Source organism: Odocoileus virginianus, chromosome 19 (assembly GCF_023699985.2).
Source record: "Odocoileus virginianus isolate 20LAN1187 ecotype Illinois chromosome 19, Ovbor_1.2, whole genome shotgun sequence".
Classification (NCBI taxonomy): domain Eukaryota; kingdom Metazoa; phylum Chordata; class Mammalia; order Artiodactyla; family Cervidae; genus Odocoileus; species Odocoileus virginianus.
The window spans coordinates 5,029,015-5,048,735 of NC_069692.1; the positions used below are offsets into that span (position 1 = coordinate 5,029,015).

The window sequence follows — 19,721 nt, forward strand, 5'->3', positions numbered from 1 at the left end:
CAAATTCCCTATATTTCTGTCAAGTGTCAATGTTCATAAAACATGACACTTAATCAAGAATGCCTCTTTTGGAACTCTTAGTCTTGATGTGATGAGGTAAGGGTGGGTTGGGGCAAGCAGGGTATATGTAGTCAAGAAGAGAGGCACTGATTTCTAGTTACATGATAAGTAGTTTCTGGAGATGTAACATATAGCATGGTGACTCTAACTAACAATATTGCATTGCATATTTGAAAGTTGCTGAGATTTGATCTTCAAAGTTCTCATTACAAGAAAGAAATTGTAACTATGTGAAGTGAAGGATGTTGAGCTGAATGTATTTTGGTAACTATTTCACAATATATACATACATTAATATCACTGTGTTGCATGCCTTATAGTATGTCAATTATACCTCAATTAAAAATGGTAAAACAAGAATGAATATGAAGAAGAGAGAGACAAAGGACTCCCAGCAGTTTTGGGGAACTATGGTGATGGGCTGTGGATGGAACACTTGACAGCTTTTCTTGTCTTTTCTGATGTTCCTTGGGCAATTCTGACCCCACAGTAAAGTCTATATCTTTTGATCCTTTCCCTAACTACACAAAGAATAATTTCCTTAATTGAAAGAAGGTGTATTACTTTACATAGTTTTTAAAGGATAAAAGAAGAAATTTTAAGAGTAAATAAAAACATTTTAGCAAAAAAAAAAAAAAAAGGGTAGAGACTAGAAATAAGTAATTTATATAAGGAACCTTCTATAATAAAATTTAGAATTATTATACTTAACAAATATTACCCAAGAAAATTGTTTCTCTGAGTCCTGTAAAGGAAAATAAACTAAATTAGCTATAAACTATAAAGGCTAAGAATATATAAAGCTAAGTATTCTAATTAAATAAAACAGAATAAATTTATTCCTATTGTGTTGTTTAGTCACTAAGTCATGTCCAACTCTATTGTGACCCCATGGACTGTAGCCCGCCAGGCTCCTCTGTCCATAAGATTTCTCAAGCAAGAATCCTGGAGTGGGTTGCCATTTCCTTCTTCAGAGGCTCTTCCTGACCCAGTGATTGAACCCGTGTCTCTTATGCCTCCTGCACTGGCAGGTGGATTCTTTACCAATGAGCCACCTGGGATAAGCCCTGAGATTTCCTTTATGAATGTCAAAAATATCCAGCTGTTGTAGGACCTGAAATACCTAAATGTCTCCCCCAAACCCCTCAAACTATACAGATTAAAAACTACTTTGAGTCTTCTGGATTGTAGCCTCCAAAAAAAGTAGGGAACCCTCTGTCTTGATCGCCAGCATGTCTGGCATTGGTTCTCATGTGACTGCGCTGAACCAGAACCAACATTCCATTCCCCACCATATGTATTTCAATCCTTCAGTAGAAACTCAGTTTAGTTAGATTACTTTGATAAAGCATGATATTAATGAAAACAATGGGTGTGAGGTGAGGGTTTTTTTTGCTTGTTTTAGACAATCTCTTGAGTGTGAGTGCTTTATACACCAGGTTCTGAGCCCTTTTACAGGATGGTCTGCCCCATACTCCCCAGCCCACGGGAGTGCTCAGTCTAATTTTCTCTGTCCCCTTCATCCTTTCAGTCTCCCCCATCCTTGCCTCTGGAAGATAAAAGGTCATCATGTATAAGGATGCATCAAAACTATGCTGAGAGAGAGATCAGTATCAGTAAAAGAACAGTTGGTTCTTGTTACAGATGTCCCACTGTGATGAAATGTAAAGATCTGGGGTAATTTAGAAACAAACAACCTTTGGCTACAGGGGGACAGATTTTAGGTAGAGAGAGGCAAAGAAAGGGGAAATAAAGATGAGAGAGAGATAGGAGGGCTTCCAGTACCCACAGGAAGTGACATTGGCTCTAAGAAATGACCCTGAGGGGTCACGTACAAATTGTTTGTACTGTTCTGGACTCTGCATATATTTCTAAGTAGTTGCGCTCAAGATCAGGTCTCTCTGGGGGATGAATTGAGGCAATAACTTTTTCCAGCTATTGCCAATATATACATAGTCTGAACGATTTCACCCATGTAATTCTACGGGTCAGGGTGTTACTTGCATCGAACAGATAATAAAAGGGAACGATTCAAGATTTGCAGTTAGTGTCTGTATGAATTCCAAGTCTGCAATATTTTCTCTCTATATCTTGCTGAACATTTTATTTAGGAGGTGGAGAAAGGCAGAAGCAGAGAAAAGAAAGGCCAAAAGGAAGAGGTAAAACAAGTAAGAACTAATTTGAGCTTTTCCCAAAAGAGCAGATCTCGGTAGAGTTCAAAGTTAACAGCTGTTTGAGAAGAGAGAAGAGAAATTGATCAGTGGAAAGTCGAAGAGCGGAGTGAAAACCCTGTTGTCTAAGAGGTGGGAGATAGCACAAAATTAAAAATACCTTAGTGGCGACTTTTCTTTTGAATTTCCCATAAAACTGGAGGGTCCCTTAGTGTCCTTTCCAATTCTATTGGCTAAATCCATAGAGTTTATCCCATATAAACTACATTAATTCTGCCCAGTCCACTCCAGTTCCTCTCAGATCCCTTTCTTGGCTCTGCCTAAGGGAAGGTTTTCAGACAGATCGTTAACTTCCTCCGCCAAACAGTACTGGTGATTTTATACAGATGTGATTTATTGAGATTATACTCTTCAGGGTAGTAAAGAACTCAGCAATTACGCTGGTTTATGCTAATATAAATACAGTTCCAAGCAAGACATTGCTCCCAAAAGCAATTATTACTATAAACTTTCAGAGTGTCTGTTCCAAAAACCAAGCTTCATCAGTCCTCTTTCAATTGTGCTTATTCAGTTCAGTTCAGTTGCTGAGTTGTGTCCAACTCTGCGATCCCACGAATCACAGCACACCAGGCCTCCCTGTCCATCACCAACTCCCGGAGCTTACCCAAACTCACGTCCATTGAATCGGTGATGCCATCCAGCCATCTCATCCTCTGTCGTCCCCTTTGCCTCCTGCCCCCAACCCCTCCCAGCATCAGGGTCTTTTCCAATGAGTCAACACTTCACATGAGGTGGTCCAAGTATGGAGTTTCAGCTTCAGCATCAGTCCTTCCAAGGAACACCCAGGACTGATCTCCTTTACGATGGACTGGTTGGATCTCCTTGCAGTCCAAGGGATTCTCAAGAGTCTTCTCCAAGACCACAGTTCAAAAGCATCAATTCTTTGGTGCTCAGCTTTCTTCACCATCCAACTCTCACATCCATACATGACCACTGGACAAACCATAGCCTTGACTATATGGACCTTTGTTGGCAAAGTAATGTCTCTGCTTTTTATATGCTATCTAGGTTGGTCATAACTTTCCTTCCAAGGAGTAATCGTCTTTTAATTTCATGGCTGCAGTCACCATCTGCAGTGATTTTTGAGCCCAAAAAAATAAAGTCTGACACTGTTTCCACTGTTTCCCCATCTATTTCCCATGAAGTGATTGATCAGATGCCATGATCTTAGTTTTCTGAATGTTGAACTTTAAGCCAACTTTTTCACTCTCCTCTTTTACTTTCTTCTTTTTTTTTTTCCTCTTTTACTTTCATCAAGAAGCTTTTTAGTTCCTCTTCACTTTCTGCCATAAGAGTGGTGTCATCTGCAAAGCTGAGGTTATTGATATTTCTCCCGGCAATCTTGATTCCAGCTTGTGCTTCTTACAGCCCAGTATTTCTCATGATATACTCTGCATATAAGTTAAATAGGCAGGGTGACAACATATAGCCTTGACGTAATCCTTTTCCTATTTGGAACTAGTCTGTTGTTCCATGTCCGGTTCTAACTGTTGCTTCCTGACCTGCATATAGGTTTCTCAAGAGGCAGGTTAGGTGGTCTGGTATTCCCATCTCTTTCAGAATTTTCCACACTTTACTGTGATCCACACAGTCAAAGGCTTTGGCATAGTCAATGAAGGAGAAATAAATGTTTTTCTGGAACTCTCTTGCTTTTTCGATGATCCAGCAGATGTTGGCAATTTGATCTCTGGTTCCTCTGCCTTTTCTAAAACCAGTTTGAACATCTGGAAGTTCATGGTTCACATATTGCTAAAGCTTGGCTTGGAGAATTTTGATCATTACTTTGCTAGCGTGTGAGAGGAGTGCAATTGTGCGATAGTTTGAGCATTCTTTGGCATTACCCTTCTTTGGGACTGGAATGAAAACTGACCTTTTCCAGTCCTGCGGCCACTGCTGAGTTTTCCAAATTTGCTGGCATATTGAATGTAGCACATTCACAGCATCATCTTTTAGGATTTGAAATAGTTCAACTGGAATTCCATCACCTCTACTAGCTTTGTTCATAGTGATGCTTTCTAAGGCCCACTTGACTTCACATTCCAGGATGTCTGGCTCTAGGTGAGTGATCACATCATCGTGATTATCTGGATCATGAAGATCTTTTTTGTACAGTTCTTCTGTGTATTCTTGCCACCTCTTCTTAATATTTTCTGCTTCTGTTAGGTCCATAACATTTCTGTCCTTTATTAAACCCATCTTTGCATGAAATGTTCCCTTGGTATCCCTAATTTTCTTGAAGAGATCTCTAGTCTTTCCCATTCTGTTGTTTTCCTCTATTTCTTTGCATTGATTGCTGAGGAAGGCTTTCTTATCTCTCCTTGCTATTCTTTGGAATTGTGCATTCAAATGGGAATATCTTTCCTTTTCTCCTTTGCTTTTCACTTCTCTTCTTTTCACAGCTATTTGTAAGGCCTCCTCAGACAACCATTTTTGCCTTTTTTCATTTCTTTTCCATGGGAATGGTCTTGATCCCTGTCTCCTGTACAATGTCACAAACCTCCATCCATAGCTCATCAGGCACTCTATCTATCAGATCTAGTCCCTTAAATCTATATCTCACTTCCACTGTATAATCATAAGGGATTTGATTTAGGTCATACCTGAATGGTCTAGTGGTTTTCCCTACTTTCTTCAATTTAAGTCTGAATTTGGCAATAAGGAGTTCATCATCTGAGCCACAGTCAGCTCCTGGTCTTGTTTTTGCTGACTGTATAGAGTTTCTCCATCTTTGGCTGCAAAGAACATAATCTGATTTCAGTGTTGACCATCTGGTGATGTCCATGTATACAGTCTTCTCTTGTGTTGTTGGAAGAGGGTGTTTGCTGTGACCAGTGAGTTCTCTTGGCAAAACTCTATTAGCCTTTGCCCTGTTTTATTCCATACTCCAAGGCCAAATATGCCTGTTACTCCAGGTGTTTCTTGACTTCCTACTTTTGCATTCCAGTCCCCTATAATGAAAAGGACATCTTTTTTGGGTGTTAGTTCTAAAAGGTCTTGTAGGTCTTCATAGAACCGTTCAACTTCAGCTTCTTCAGCATTACTGGTTGGGGCATCGGCTTGGATTACCATAACATTGAATGGTTTGCCTTGGAAACGAACAGAGATCATTCTGTTGTTTTTGAGACTGCATCCAAGTACTGCATTTTGGACTCTTGTTGACCATGATGGCTACTCCATTTCTTCTAAGGGATTCCTGCCCACAGTAGTAGATATAATGGTCATCTGAGTTAAATTCACCCATTCCAGTCCATTTTAGTTTGCTGATTCCTACAATGTCGACATTCACTCTTGCCATCTCCTGTTTGACCACTTCCAATTTGCCTTGATTCATGGACCTAACATTCCAGGTTCCTATACACTATTGCTCTTTAGAGTATCAGACCTTGCTTCTATCACCAGTCACATCCACAACTGGGTATTGATTTTGCTTTAGCTCCATCCCTTCATTCTTTCTGGAGTTATTTCTCCCCTGATCTCCAGTAGCATATTGGGCACCTACATACCTGCGAGTTCTTCTTTAGGTATCCTATCATTTTGTCTTTTCATACTGTTCATGGGGTTCTCAAGGCAAGAACACTGAAGTGGTTTGCCATTCCCATCTCTGGTGGACCACATTCTGTCAGACCTCTCCACCATGACCCATCCATCTTGGGTGGCCCCACACGGCATGGCTTGATTTCACTGAGTTAGACACAACTGTGGTCCTGTGATCAGATTGGCTAGTTTTCTGTGATTATGGTTTCAGTGTGTCTGCCCTCTGATGCCCTCTCGCACCACCTACCATCTTACTTGGGTTTCTCTTACCTTGGACGTGGGGTATCTCTTCATGGCTGCTCCAGCAAAGCGCAGTGGCTGCTCCTTACCTTGGGCGACGTCACCCCTCCTGACCTTGAATGTAGAGTAGCTCCTCTCGGCCCTCCTGCGCCCGCGCAGCCGGCTCCTTGGACGTGGCTCCTCTCGGCCACCACCCCTGACCTCGGATGTGGGGTAGCTCCTCTCCGCCACGCGTGCGCCATTGCAGCCTGGCACTGTGGGTCGCCACCCCTAACCTTGGGCGTGGGGTAGCTCCTCTCAGCCGAGCTTCTGCATGGTCCATTGCAGCCGGCAGAAGCGTTGTTTATTACTATTGTGTTTATTACTATCTTCCAAAGTAAGAGTCTTTACAGAGTCTTGCCCAGTCTATAAACAATAAAGAAAAGCCTGATGATCACTGATGAACATGACAAGGATATGTGTACCTAATCCAAAAAGAAGCAAAAAGCTACTTCCTCTGAAAGAGGATCTTGGAGGTTTTCGTGCCCTTCTAGAAAAAAAAAAAAAAAAACTTTTTAATTTAGAAGAGAAGGGATTCAATATTAGTTAACATTCTTTCAGACACCCCATCTTTCCCTGGAACAAAGTCTAGACTATCTGGTATAAGTTATTCATTATATTATTTTTATTCAATAAATAAAAAATATTTATTAAATATCTGCAGAATGACATCCTATTGAGAGACTGGGCAAACAAAATAACTAAGCTAAACAAATGTAGTAATAAGTAGTAGCCAAGAGCTCAAAATCACTACTAAAATAAAACTATAGTCAACTCTATAATACATAATGGTTCATGCACAGCAAATTATAAAAGTGAAAGTGAAAGCTGCTCAGTCCATGGAATTCTCTAGGCCAGAATACTGGAGTGGGTAGCCTTTCCCTCCTCCAGGGGATCTTCCCAACCCAGGGTTCAAACCCAGGTCTCCCACACTGCAGGCAGATTCTTTACCAACTGAGCCACAAGAGAAGCCCAAGAATACTGGAGTGGGTAACCTATCCCTTCTCAAGCAGATCTTCCTGACCCAGGAATCAAACCAGGATCTTCTGCATTGCAGGCAGATTCTTTTCCAACAGCGAGTTATAAGATGGGCTCATTTTCTCATGGATGGTAGTCAGTTAATCAGCCATTGATTGCATATTCTCACCAATTACCAATGCCTTATTACTAATTGACCAGTCCCTGCCAGTTAGATTGAAAAATAGATACATAAATAGATAGATACATAGATAGACAGTTATAGTGACACCATTTTGCTTTGTATTGCTCTAATGAACCCACTAAACATGAGCAAAACTGCTTTGAATGAATCCATATGTTTAAGATGAGTACATTCATAGAAAAAAAGAAAGAAAAATATGTGTATCAGGCTTGCATTCTTCAAAGGTAAAGATACTAAAGTAAAAACAAAACATGATTTTTGATCACCTGAAGGAATGAATTCAATCTTTTCCATCATATCTCCTCATAGTTACTGGAACCTACTTGGGTACATTTTGCACAGCATCTAATATATCTTTGTTCTTGCTTAAATATAAAACTAACAACAATGGCTTTTGTAATAAGAATCATAACCTTGAATAATTAAGGAAATCATCAGAGTTTTGGTTAGATAACATCATCATAAACCAAACAGATATTTCTTCCTTTAAGTCACCAAGTGCCAGTGGGTCTTACAAAATAAAGTATTATCCTTTTGCTTCTAGTGGACAATATTAAATACTTCCATAGGAATGGTCTAAATAAAATCTAGCCTTGGGACCCATTAGTTCACTCTTGGGAGCTGAAATTGTGTGAGTGTATGAGATCCCAGGGAGGTTGTACAGAACAAGAAAAGGCAAGTGTGAGGCAAATTGAATCCAAATGATATTTGAGTACATGGCACAATTTTCAACTGATCTAATAGCTCAGGTGACATAAGCACAATTGTTTCTACTGCCTTCATTCCTTTGAGATGGTAACTCACTAAAATTTAAATTCTGCAAAACATCTTCCACTGTAAAATGAATTGTGGTCATTTTGACCTCTTACAGCAGGATTTAGAGCATGAGTTAAAAAAGAGAAATATCTATAAAGGAAGTTTCTACAATGCACCTCAGGCACACTAGATTAAAGCAACATACAGCCATTCTCCACTCTTTTTCTCTTTACATACAAACTCAGTGATTCTGCCATAAATTCTCTCCTTTTCCTGAGCCAGATGCTTTGTACTTTTCATCCACTGTTTATCAGTCCTCAAACAACTAACTCCAATGACTAAAAGAGACACATGGATGGGGGAGGTTGGGGAGGCTAATCCAGGAAAGAAAGGTTTAACGTTGTATTACTTTCACAAAGAAATGCTAAGTCTTCCTTACATATAAGGCAAGGGTCTCTTGTATTTGTTGTATTTGGGGAGAAACACAGTGACTCTAAAATTTCTAGCTTTTTTTCCTCTCCTTTCCCTCTCTTTTTTTGTAAGGAGACCCATCTGCTCACTTTCAGGTTTGCACATTGACAAAGGAAAAAGCACAATCCTAAACCCCCAAGCAAACAAAATTCTACTCTTGTCGTTTCCTGTATCACATAATTTTTCTTTACATTACGGTTCCACGACTAAGATCTGCCTTCATGAAGTCTGTCCTGTGTAACTGTAACAATGTATAAGAATGTGGAAGTGACTAGGAAAGAGGGCAGTCACCGCTATCCAGAGGACAAACAGAGAATGCAGAACTGGACTGACTGGTCTCTACAAGCCCTCTCCAGCTCTGCATTGCTGGTATTTACAGCACAACATAACACTGTACCAAGCACTGGGCACAGAGCTTCTGATTCTAACTAGAATAAGAAAAGTCTTCATGTAAGAAGTCTCTTAGCCCAGCTACCTTGACTAATTCACAAACCGCTGATGATCCTTTTGGATTTATTCTCTAGGATCCAATAAGAGATGGTTCACAAGGTAAGAAGTTTTGGAGCATGCTAATAGCTCCAGAAACAAACCAGGTAACAAGTCTGGTCCCATGAAGAGCCAGTCTGAAGATCTCAGACATTACAGTAGACAACAAATGATGGAATTTCCCCTCAGAAATTATTGAAGGTGCTGTGTGTTAAAACTTCAGGAACCCCAAGATTACATTCCACAACATCACAACACTCTGCCTTCCACCAGTATAAACATCACAGTGTTTATTATTACTCACCTCAAGGGTAAAAAAAATCATTTCTTATATGTTTCTACTTTATTCAAATAGGCTGATTCCTCTGTATTGAAAGTGAGTCAAGAGAAGCTGTTAAAACCCTCCATATATACTACAATGGGCTTCCCAGGTGATGCTAGTGGTAAAGAACCTGCCTGCCAGTGCAGAAGACACGAGAGACACGGGTTTGATATTGGGCTGGGAAGATCCCCCTGGAGGAGGGCACAGCAACCTACTCCAGTATTCTTGCCTGGAGGATGCCACGGACAGAGGAGACTGGTGGGCTATAGTCCGTAGAGTCGCAGAGTCAGACACAACTGAGCAACCTAGCACACACACGTGTCCTATAATAAGTATCTTGCAAGACATCATATGGTTCCCAAATATAAGTGTAAATAGCTTTTACAGTGACTAGTTTCCCCTTTGAAGATAGTAAATTACAACTGAACAATGTAAGTAACTCCAATCCTTAATGATTCTAAAAAATGAAAATTACTCTGATATATATAAAACTTCTAAAATAAATTCTGCCGCCAAATAATTTCTACTCCACTTTATATCATATCATTTCTGTAATAACATTAACCACGAACTCATGTATATCTTCAGTATCTAAAAAATCAACAGGGCTCTAATGATGAATGTGTGGCTTGCACTTGTCACCAAATAATTCATTTAGGGACTGTGAGTTAGCTGCATAGTTTAAAGAGGGCTCACTCTCAAGTAGACATACTCTGTAAGATGCATTACAAAAGACAATGGGTTTTTTGTTTAACTGTCATTTCCCATGAATTTTCATAACAATGAGTTAACATATTAACAGTTACTATGGCATTGGGTCCCATCCCTTCATAGCAAATAGATAGGGAAAAAATGGAAACAGTGACAGATTTTATTTTCTTGGACTCCAAAATCATTGCGGATGGTGACTGAAGCCATAAAATTAAAAAACACAATAAAATAAAAAAAATAAAAATAAAAAACACTTGCTCCTTGGAAGAACAGCTATGACAAACCTAGACAGCATATTAAAAAGCAGAGACATCACTTTGCTGACAAAGATCCATCTAGTCAAAGCTACGGTTTTTCCAGTGGTCATGTATGGACGTGAGAGTTGGACCATAAGGAAGGCTGAGCACTGAAGAATTGATGCTTTTGAACTGTGGTGTTGGAGAAGACTCTTGAGAGGCCCTTGGACTGCAAGGAGATCCAACCAGTCCATCCTAAAGGAGATCAGTCCTGGGTGTTCATTGGAAGGACTGATGCTGAAGCTGAAACTCCAATACTTTGGTCACCTGATGCAAAGAGCTGACTCATTAGAAAAGATCCTGATGCTGGGAAAGAATGAGGGCAAGAGGAGAAGGGGTGACAGAGAACAGCATCATTGACTCAACAGACGTGAGTTTGAACAAACTCCAGGAGATGGTGAAAGACAGGGAAGCCTGACGTGCTGCAGTCCATGGGACCGCAAAGAGTCAGACACGACTGAGAGACTGAACAACTCTGTGACACACACCTCAGTGAATTTCAAATGTTCACTCATAAGTATATTTGTGAGCGCTTGATAAAAATGAAGATTTCTAGGCCCACTCCCTGGGAATCTGACTAGGTAGAAATGCCAAGAAGCAGCCAAAAGCCTCAAGATCATTCTATGCAGCACGGTTACAGAAACTTTGACAATTATGATTTAAAAGTGGTGTCAAGGGATTTGTAAGCAGAAGGGTGCTTCCAATCTGAGGCAGAGGCCAAATAAAAAATTGGTAGTAACTGTATTAAGAGAGTTAATTGTTTAAATCTTGGCTCCTTGGACCTGCAGGCTTGGGAAGAGATTCAGTTTTCTGAAGCAGCCCTGGGGAAATCACAGGCTTCTCTGTTGAACTTGGCCTGAATCCCCTTTAGTCCAAGGAGCTGGGCTGAGCAGGGAGACAGGCAGCCCAAAAGCATAGATAGTTTTCACTATGCGGGTCACTGACCACAGCTGCTGCAGCACTTTCAAAGACAGGAAAAGCAAGTGGGGAAGCAATTCCATAGGCAGCATGGTTGGTCAGCTCAACTTGCGTTATTGACTTAGGACCGCCAGGTTAAAAAAAGGGCGGCAGGCCTGGCAGCTTTTGCAGAAGCAGGGCAACAGCAATCCAGCCACAGCCCAGGGTGAATGATGCCCATGGCCAGTGTGGAACAAGCAAAAACCAACTGCCTGTAGTTGAGTCAAAACTAATCAAAACTAAACATCAAATCACAAATGGGAACCAACTTTGTGGTCTGTGCATGAGGACAGATTTATTTGTTCCCAGAATTCTTCTTGCTCAGTCCCTGGGGGAACAGAGAGGAGGTGGACAATCTCTCTATTTAAATCATATTATTTACAGCATTCTGTGCCTCATTAATAACACTGTGCAGTGAGCTCTCCACTGTTATCACTAATGCTATTCAGGCTCATAGACATGTTTGTTAAGGGCATTTAAAAAATAAAACTAGTAACTTCAGACTTGAAAAAATATTTACAACTTTTAAGTTGAGAGGTATGATTTTATTCAGTGGGAAATTTTAGGACTTAAGACATAGAGGCAGTATCTCAAGTAACCCTGAGGGAGCTGCTACAAGGAGGAGTCAGGTTAAAAAGAACTTTCGCAACAAAGGGCAAGTAGTCTGACATCAAAAGAATATCAAGTGGAGAGGGAGGTGGGAGGGGGGATCGGGATGGGGAATACATGTAAATCCATGGCTGATTCATGTCAATGTATGACAAAAACCACTACAATATTGTAAAGTAATTAGCCTCCAACTAATAAAAATAAATGAAAAAAAAAAGACTATTGTTAATTAAAGAAAAGTAGATATCCCGAGCTAAGGAATTTAGTGCTTTTCTATGTATGGGGAGATACAAGAGTCTGGGCTCAGGGAAGTCATTCCTTTGATATGCACCTCAGCTATCTGGGGCCAGTATCCTGTGTTTTCACATCCTGAGTTTTCTCTGGGGTCACCATAGGGAGTGGCTACATCTGATGGTTTCTAGATGGCAAGTATTCTTCCCTTCCTATGTTACCTCAGGGCTCACCAGCTCACCATTAGCCATTCTCGGTACTGTAATTGCTGATGACTATGACATTCTTCGTTTACTAATATGGCAGGAAATATTCCATTTTTCATAACCACTGTGAAGCTGTGAAGTTTCAGTGTGAAGCTACCAGTGTGAAGAATAAATAAATAAAACCAAGCGGAAAACACCAAAAGAGTTTGCAAACCATTTACCTAGAAGCAATCTTGTTTGTCTGGTTACATGCTTCATGAGCTAAACCTGTTTCATTAAAATCACTCTTTCTTGAACTTCTTCAGTGAAATGCAGGTCAGTGGCCAGCCTCTCCCCCAGGGACCTGTCGTGGCCCAGCACTTTCTTCAACCAGACCCACAGCAAACCCAGACCCCTGTCCACCTAACTGAGGTGGGAGCTCTGCCACACCTCTGGTATGACCAGTAAAGTGCTGACTTCCAATGCAAGTTGGAAAGCATTCTGATGGTTTGACAGATGGAGGAGAGCTCTTCTCACTTCTGAGGGGTGCCTAAGCGCCCCAGCATGCCACCAGCTGTGGCTGGGCTGCAGTCCTCGCCTCATAGACTGTAATTTAACAGAGAGTTGTCAAGAAAACCAGCAAGTTGTCAACTGGGCTTCAGAGGTTTTGAAGCACTGAAATTGCTCTATTCCCCAGAAAGTGCAGTGTTCTACATGCATCCCTTCGGTCCAGCCCTCCCACAGGAGACAGCACAAACAGGAAAAGGGGGACTGATATTTAGAGATGTTTCCCTTTAAGATGAACTTCAGTGGAGTCCCACGTAATTAGCAAACAGCTGCTGAGGATATACCATGTTTCAGATGCCAGAGTGGCACTGGCTTTCCAGTGATGTGGGGGTCAGAAATGTATGGCCCCTGTCTTTGTGCAACAAACACGCAATGAATCAATAAATACATGGTTATGGATGCTGATAAACTCTCTGCTCATAGAAAAGGGTATAATGCTGTAAGTCACAAGACCAAACTAACTCCAGGGTAGCTCTCTACAGAAGGTATAGTTAGGTTAAAATTGGTTGAGTAATAAACCATAGGGAGCGAGGTAAGGAACATTCCAGGCCAAGTGACTGGCAGTAGGAAAGTCCTGGGAGGGAACAAACTTGATAGGTTCGGGTAATTGAAACAGACCAGCAGGGCCGGAACATAACGAGCAGGCAGGAGAGAGGCAGGGGCTCTTTGGGAGGATGGAAAAGGGCCAGACTGCCCAGGGCTTGTAGGACTTTAGGTTTCATTTGAGCCACAATGGGAGGCACTGCAGGATTTTAGGAAGAGGAATAACATAAACTGAACTGCATCTTTAAAAGGCCACAGGCTGACTGTGCAGAGGAAGCAAGAAAAGAAGCAAGGAGACAAATACTGAAGGCAGGTAACTATGGCAAATGATGTGGTGGGACAAAAACGGACAGAGAGAGAGAAGTAGATATTTATAAATCAATGTAATTAAAATCAAAAGCTCCCAAGCCAGAGATCCTCTCCACAAAGGCAGTGGAGAAAGAAAACTTCCATTACTGAATAAGCATCAAACCAGAATGCTATGTGCAGTACAGGCCATCTGCACACATTATACGGCTGAGCAGATATGCCCTATTCCATACAAGTTCTCGAGAGAAACAGTGACTAGTCTCAAGCAAGAAGACTTGACAACTCCATTTGTCAGACACAGCTAATCCTAGATTCACCCAGTAACTGAGGTAGCCATTTGTGTTTGCTAATTGGCGTTATCCCACCCCCACCCCCAAAAAAAGAATAAACTTCTCATATCTTTAAGGAGATAGCTTTGCAAGTTGCAGCGAGGTTGGGGGCTTCCCAGGTGGTGCAGAGGTAAAGAATCCACCTGCCAAGAGACAAAGTTTCGATCCCTGGGTTAGGAAGATCCCTTGGAAAAGGAAATGGCTACCTACTCCAGTATTCTTGCCGGGAGAATAACATGGACAGAAGAGCCTGGTGGGCAACAGTCCATGGGGTCGCAAAGAGTCAGACATGACTGAGCATGCACACACACACACACACACACACACACACACACACTGCCAAGTCAGACACCTACCCTCATACACAAACTGGGAGATAGGGGAGCTATGTCCCTAGATGTTTATATTTCAAAGAGATGGCTCCCAGGTCTCAGAGAAAAGCGTGACTTGTCATAAAGCTATGAAGAGAATATTTAGCTTTTAAAAGATTTATATATATTTCAAAGAGAGAAACTACAAGTTTTCTAAAGTAAATGCTCTAGGAAAAGAGAGAAAAGAGTCCAGTCTCTTCCTTTATTCTTAACAGAGAGAATTAAACCTTGTATTTTTTAATTTGCATTTTCCCTTAACAATAGTAGATAGATAAATTGATAGAATTAAGATTAGTGTAATTGGATTAGATGTGAGGATTTAAGAAAAAAGAGAAGGTGCTAAGACGATGATCAGGAGTTTATGTCAACTTACTGAAAACAAAATGTTTCTCTGTTCTAAAAGTCATGGAATGCTCATCTGCAGCCTGAAGAAGCTGTCCCATTTGAATGTGGTGAAAATTATGTTAAGTGTACACAGGATCTCCAGGGAGCTGATTTCACTAAGTTGTCCCCCAATAACCTCAATAGCAAAACACAACCATGCCTGGCTTAGCCACGACACAGGCAGTCGGCCCCCATAAGAAGCAGGCCCCCTGCATTTGCAGAGATTTGGGCACATTTAGAAGCCTATCCCTAAAGCAGGCAAATGACTTGTTCTGGTTACAAAATAATTTTCTCTTAGTAACAGACCTACTCCTGCAACCGAACAGCCCTGCTCCCCTCTTGCTTTGCTTCTCAATCCTTTCAAAGTGCTTCAGCAATGACCCTTCACCATGTTCAGTCGTTCAGTCATGTCCAACTCTTTGCAACCCCATGGACTGCAACACACCAGGCTTCCCTGTCCATCACCAACTCCCAGAGCTTGCTCAAACTCATGTCCATCGAGTCAGTGATGCCATCCAGCCATCTCATCCTCTGCTGTCCCCTTCTCCTCCTGCCTTCAATCTTTCCCAGCATCGGGGTTTTTCCCAGTGAGTCAGTTCTTCACATCAGGTGGCCAAAGTATTGGTGCTTCAGCATCAGTCCTTACAATGAATATTGGAAGTCCTCCACCTTGATAGGGACTGTTAATTCCCATCTCCAGCTTTTTTTTCCCCATCTTCCCAAACAGCCTCACTGTGCCCTGCAAGGCACCAGAAGCAACCCTTCCTCAGAGGTCTCAGTCCCAGGACATGGGGGCCCACTTGTGAGCATCTGAATTCTGACCACCCAACTCCTCCCCTTTGTTTCCCCAGCCCCAGGGGTGGAGCTGCTGGCTTCAGTTATTATCTCTGTTCCCTGTCTTTGCTATTCCAGCTATCCAACACTTAACAAATTTCCCACCTTAATTTGCCCCTGTCAGAATCCCTACTATGAGTTTTGTTTCCCTGACTGACACAGGACACAAGTGGAGAATCCTGTCAGTCATAGAAGTGGAGTGTCCTTCACTCTGCTTTAAAAGTTTGGGCAGTGATGATCTCATCTTGGAAAAACAAGAGAATAGAACAGTGAATTGATTTTAAAATAAGAGGGATTTTCTAAATACTAAAATGTGCGTTTATTTCTACTGTTGCCTTATTTTGTATTTCCTTAGATGAATTTAAAAGCCATAATCCAAGGAAAATCAAGTTTGCTTCTGAGTCATCTGACCTGGGGAAGGTGAACTAGTGAGAGAGATTCCCAGGTCCCAGAGGCACATCTCCAGGAAAGTGGAACTTGGAGCCAAGGATGTTGTACTCAGAGGAAGCTCTGAATACCAAATCTACCCCTCGCCTCCCCATAGACAAATCTACCGAGGTAGAAACTCAGAAACAGACTTCCCAAGCTTCAGCAGGAGTTGCCACCACCCACTCCATCTCTAGCCACAAAGAATCCCCTGTGTGGGACAGAGGTAACCAGAGACAGGAGCTGTAGAAAAAGCCATAATACTCTTTTATGCCCCAATGGGGGACTCTCTCAGGGAATCCATGCTCATTTGATTGGATCATTTGGGTGAGTGGGAGCAGTTTAAGATAACACGCTCCTCTTTTTTAACAAACTTATTGAGTGTAGTTGATTTACAGTGTGTTAGTTTAAGGTGTACGGCAAAGTGATTCAGTTATATTTTTGTTGTTGTTGTTATTTTGTTGTTAGGTCACGTCTGACTCTTTTGTGATCCCATGGACTGTAGCTCACCAGGCTTCTCTGTCCATTGGCCCAATTCAGCTACATATATATATAATATTTGGGCTTCCCAGGTGGTGCTAATGGTAAAGAACCTGCCTGCCAATGCAGGAGACGTAAAAGATGTGGGTTCAGTACCTGGGTCAGGAAGAACCCTTGGAGGAGGGCAGGGCAAGCCACTCCAGAATTCTTGCCTGGGGAATTCCAAGGACAGATGAGCCTGGTGGGCTACAGTACACGGGATTGCAAAGAGTCAGACACAACTGGAGCAACCTGGTATGCTGGCATATATAATATTCAGTTACATATTCTTTCTCAGATTCTTTTCCCATATAGGTTATTGCAAAATACTAGATATAGTTCCCTGTGCCATACAGTATAGAAAAAAAAAATTATGATTACCAAAGGAGAAAGGTAGAGGGAGAGATAAGTTAGAAATTTGGGAGAAACATAAATATATTCCTCTTTGAGAGAAAGTGTTAGCTTTCCTTGAGTTCAGCCTCAGCTCTAATGACAGTAATTATAATAGTAACAGTACTAGTTAACATTTAGTGGCTGCATATTATGCTCTAAACAGTTCAGAGATTAGCTCATTTAAGCCTTACAATGCAACAAGGCAACAACTCATTTCACAGATGAGAAAAGTGAGGCATTGAGAGGTGACCTAGTCAGTGTGCAGTGAGGATGTAAGGTCTGGTCTACTGCTGGTAGACCTTGTCTGGGGCTCTTTAGTTTTCCTGCCTCCAGCAGACAGCTTTCCTTCTGCCCGGGGATTTCTCTAGGTGCTGCTCCCCATGTGCCCCATGGGGTTTCTCTGTCTCCCCTAGAAGAATGAAGTCTTTGTGGATAGAAATTGCATTTTGTTCACCACGGTCTCTCCTAAGCCTAGGACAATATCTGGCTCATAATGGACACTCAGTAAATATTTGATGAATGAATAAACTTTTAAATATTGTTACTCCTTAGTTACTTATCTCAGCATTTAAGCACTTTATTAGTCCTCCATGTTATTATGGCTAATACAGACTTCAGAAGAATTACTTAGGACTCTGTGAAACTCGATTTCTCTCCCCCAGAAGGGAAAATGCAGTACAGGAGGCTAAACAAGACTTAAAAATCACACATAAGATATTATCTTCCATGTTGTGTTTAGAGAATTTTCATGCCTCTAGCTTTCTTCCAGTTAGTTTCTCAGTAGAGATAGTGTGACCATATAATATTACAACTGTTCAAAAGATAGACAATGTGAAAGACAGAGGAGCCACTTTCTTAACTTCTTAGAGTTGCTTATGGACAAAACAGAGCAATTTGACTTTTTAAAAAAATGAATAATGTGAGGACAGTGAGTTAAGTTTTATTGGGGGCAAAGTGAGGACTATAGCCTGGGAGACAGCGCCTCAGATAGCTCCGAGAAACTGCTCCAAAAAGGCAGGGCAGGGAGGACAGTATGTACGTGGTTTTGATGAAGGGGCAGTATGCAGTCAATCACATTATTTTTTTTTTTTTTGCAGAAGGTTTCTGCTAGTCATGAGGAGCAGTTATCACCATGAAAGATTTTAGTGCTCTTCTAGATATCAGGAGATATAATAATTGGGTTTGTAAAATTGGCTCCTGAAAAAATCTATCTGAAGACCTATCCTGCCAGTTTTTCCCACAGCATGGAGTGCTTCCTTTCTTCTCTCCATCCTGATCTTTCAGGGAGTGTTGAAAACCGGCAGCTGCAGCAGCACATGAGTTAAGCCTTATGGTGGTAGATGGCAACTGCCGATGGCAAGTGCCAACTTGTAGCTGCCTGGAGGAAGGCGTGTGGCACAGCAGCTACACCCAGAGCAGGGGTGGCTGACTGCTTAGGCTGAAATCCTGACTCAGTTCTTCCTACCATGCGCATGACCTCAGTTACTAAACTCCTGGGTCTTGGTTTCTCCAGCTCTACAGTAATAGTATGTATCTCATAATCTGTTGATTACATGAGTTAACATATGTAAAGCAATTAGAACACAGTGTTTGGCACGTAACTAGTGCTTATTAGTTTTACCTTGAAGAGGTAATAGAATAGCTCATTCGTATCTAATACAAGTATCATTGTGGTACTTTGTCGCTAGAGTAGATAGAAATATGTTTTGGAATTTAACCAATTTTTGAGTAATTTAGTAGTTGTGAGATCTCAGGCTGGCTTCTTTAGCTCTCTGAGCCTCTGTTTCTTCAACCATGAAATGTATGTTGACAATTAAGCAAAAGCGAGAGTTCTAGAAATAAACATATAACCAGCAAGCCTTGCTTTTAGGAAATGCTGAGTAAGCAGCAATTTTTAGCAAAGATGAATTTCTCTGCAATCTTAGAAGAAGTGTGGGCTATGGAAAGTAAGATCAGGTCACTGGACAGAGTGAACTGCCAGGATGATACTCAGAGCATAAGATATGGATTGGGCAGGACAGTCAGCACACAATGGGACGAAAGTCATGAAAAAGGAAGTGCGTGAATGGCAGGGCAGAAACCCTGAAACCAATGTCCCCACACTCCAGAGCACTAGCAGTAAACCAGGGCTGAGGAGGAGGATATTGCAAGGCAGACTGACAGGGAGACAGGAGGGGGAAAGGGACACGTGGTCACAGCTGCAGGGAAGAGGAGAAAGGGGAGGAGGAAGGAGAGCTTGATGGCGGCTAATGCAGTGGTGAATTTAGCGAGGACAAGCCCTGGGGAGCAACCTGAGTTTTGCAGCAAGTAGGTCTCAGTGACCTTAGGGTGATCAGCTTCCTTAGGGTCATCAGTTGACCTTAGTCAGCGTCCAGCCAGGACCAGCTACATCACTTTCAGGGTTCAGTGCAAAATGAATATGCGAGCTGGCGAGGGTCAGGGAAATCCACCTCCCCTTTCCAAGCCACAACCACAGTGGGCCAGCTCCTCCGAGGAACTGCAGTCTCGGTGGGGGATGCCCTAGGGACCTCCATCGAGGGTCACCAGATTCCCCACCCAACTCCCCATGGTGCCGCCAGCACCAGTGGGGAATCAGCTCTGCTGCCTTACCACCACACCCCCCAAGACACCGGGTGCTCCCACACAGAGCCCTCCCAGTGCTCTTGCCCACGTGACCACTAGGGGTGGAGGGCAACATCAAACACATACCCCCCTCTCTCACCAAGCCGTGGTGGCCACCTGGGGCTGGGAGTGAC

The 19,721-nt window shown here is 42.0% G+C and overlaps 1 long non-coding RNA gene across 2 annotated transcripts in view; it reads right to left on the reverse strand.

Moving 5' to 3' along the window:
* Nucleotides 1–690: 690 nt before the first annotated feature.
* The window catches only part of LOC110140799 (uncharacterized), a 223,597-nt gene continuing 204,566 nt past the window's right edge, over nucleotides 691–19,721 (reverse strand). For both annotated transcript variants that reach the window (XR_002314856.2, XR_011492987.1), the window contains exon 5: nucleotides 691–6,470. This is a non-coding gene — a long non-coding RNA (uncharacterized lncRNA). The remainder of the gene's footprint in view (nucleotides 6,471–19,721) is intronic.